The sequence below is a fragment of the Macaca mulatta genome, chromosome 10 (assembly GCF_049350105.2).
Source record: "Macaca mulatta isolate MMU2019108-1 chromosome 10, T2T-MMU8v2.0, whole genome shotgun sequence".
Taxonomy (NCBI): Eukaryota; Metazoa; Chordata; class Mammalia; order Primates; family Cercopithecidae; genus Macaca; species Macaca mulatta.
The window spans coordinates 32287009-32289835 of NC_133415.1; positions in this window are offsets into that span (position 1 = coordinate 32287009).

Below are 2827 nucleotides of genomic sequence, written 5' to 3' on the forward strand. Positions count from 1 at the left end.
TTTGCTGTCAGTAGATCTGTCAAAATGTTAAAAGAAGTTATCCAGAGAGAAGAAAATGATCTAGGCTAGACACTTGGATCTACGTAAAGAAAAGATTTTAGGGAAGGAAGAAAGGGGCTTCCTGGCTTCCTCCTCCATGGGGCACTGGTGCCATGCCCAGCACCAAAATGCCCCTACCCAATGCTGAATAGGAACACAGAGCACCGTGAATTGCTGGCTCTAAAAGGAAGAGTGGAAGACTTGTATTCTCAACCCACAGCTGCTACTGCTACATTTAAAGACGCTGCCGTGAACATTGTAAGTTCTCTGGCTCATGGAAGGAGGAATCTATTCCAAAGACTCTGGGAAAAACTGTAAATTAAATAAAAATATGATGAGAGCTCTCTTCCCTGAGCTTTATAGATGTTAATAATGCACCTTGTTGGCCGGGCACGGTGGCTCACTCCTATAATTCCAGCACTTTGGGAGGCCAAAATGGGCAGATCATGAGGTCAGGAGATGGAGACCAGCCTGACCAACATGATGAAATTCTGTCTCCACTAAAAATTTGCTGGGCATGGTGGCAGGTGCCTGTAATCCCAGCTACTCAGGAAGCTGAGGCAGGAGAATTGCTTGAACCTGGGAGGCAGAGGGTTGCCATGAGCCGAGATGGTGCACCACACTCCAGCCTGGTGACAGGGCAAGACTCCCTCTCAAAACAACAACAACAACAACAACAACAACAACAACAAACTGGACACATATTTTTCACTGTATACAAAAATTAACTCAGATTGGATTAAAGATTTAAATTTAAGATCTCAAACTACAATAATCCTAGAAGAAAAACTTGAAAAGTACCATTCTGGATATGGGCTATGGGAAATAATTCATGGCTAAGTCTTCAAAAGAAATTGCAACAAAGCAAAAGTTGACAAGTGAGACCTAATTAAACTAAAGAGCTGCCACACAGCAAAAGAAACCAACAGAGTAAACAGACAACCTACAGAATGGGGGGAATTACTCACAAAGCATCATACAACAAAGGGCTAATATCCAGAATCTATAAGGAACTTAATTCCACAAGCAAAAAATGAATAACCCCATTTAAAAATGGGCAAAAGCCATAAATAGACACTTCTCAAAAGAAGACATAGGGCCGGGTGCGGTGGCTCAAGCCTGTAATCCCAGCACTTTGGGAGGCCGAGATGGGTGGATCACGAGGTCAGGAGATCGAGACCATCCTGGCTAACATGGTGAAACCCTGTCTCTACTAAAAAATAAAAATAAATAAAAAAAACTAGCCGGGCGAGGTGGCAGGTGCCTGTAGTCCCAGCTGCTCGGGAGGCTGAGGCAGAAGAATGGTGTGAACCTGGGAGGCGGAGCTTGCAGTAAGCTGAGATCCAGCCACTGCACTCCAGCCTGGGTGACAGAGCGAGACTCCGTCTCAGAAAAAAAAAAAAAAAAAAAAAAAGAAGACATAGATGCAGTCAACAAACATATGAAAAATGCTCATCATCACTAATCACGAGAGATATGCAAATCAAAATGACAATGAGATATTATCTCACACCAGTCAGAATGACTATTTTTTTTTTTTTTTTTTTTTTTTTGAGACAGAGTCTTGCTCTGTCGCCCAGGCTGGGGTGCAGTGGCCGGATCTCAGCTCACTGCAAGCTCCGCCTCCCGGGTTTAGACCATTCTCCTGCCTCAGCCTCCCGAGTAGCTGGGACTACAGGCGCCCGCCACCTCGCCCGGCTAGTTTTCTGTATTTTTTAGTAGAGACGGGGTTTCACCGTGTTAGCCAGGATGGTCTCGATCTCCTGACCTCGTGATCCGCCCGTCTCGGCCTCCCAAAGTGCTGGGATTACAGGCTTGAGCCACCGCGCCCGGCCAGAATGACTATTTTTAAAAAGTCAGGCTGGGTGCGGTGGCTCATGCCTGTAATCCCAGCACTTTGGGAGGCCGAGGTGAGCGGGTCACGAGGTCAGGAGATCAAGACCATCCTGGCTAACACAGTGAAACTCCATCTCTACTAAAAATACAAAAAATTAGCCGGGCGTGGTGGTGGGTGCCTGTAGTCCCAGCTACTTGGGAGGGTGAGGTAGGAGAATGGCGTGAACCCGGGAGGCAGAGCTTGCAGTGAGCTGAGATCATGCCACAGCACTCCAGCCTGGGCAACAGAGCGAGACTCTGTCTCAAAAAAGAAAAAAGAAAAAAGAAAAAAAGAAAGTCAAAAAAATAGCAGATACTGGCAACTTTAAGGCCAAAAGGGAATGCTTATACACTGTTGGTGGGAATGTAAGTTAGTTCAGCTGCTGTGGAAAGCAGTTTGGAGATTTCTCAAAGAACATAAAACAGAACTAACATTCAACCCAGCAATCCCATTACTGAACATGTATCCAAAAGAAAACAAGTCATTCTACCAAAGATATATGCACTCGTATGTTTATTGCAACACTATTCACAATAGCAAAGACATGGGATCAACCTAGGTGCCCATCAACAGTGGACTGGATAAAAATGTGGTACATATAGACCATGGAATACTATGCAGCCACAATAGAATGAAATTATGTTCTTTGAGGGAAAATGGCTAGAGCTGGAAGCCACTAAGTGAACTAACATAGTAACAGAAAACAAATGCCTTATATTCTTATAAGTAGGAGCTAAACTCTCAGTACCCATGGACATGAAGGCGGTAACAATAGACACTAGGGACTGCTAGGAGCGGGAGGGAGGAAGGAAAAGGCTGAAAAACCGCTGAGTACTGTGTTCAGTACCTAGATGTTGGAATCATTAATACCCCAATCCTCAGCAGCACACAATATACCCAGGGAAAAAACCT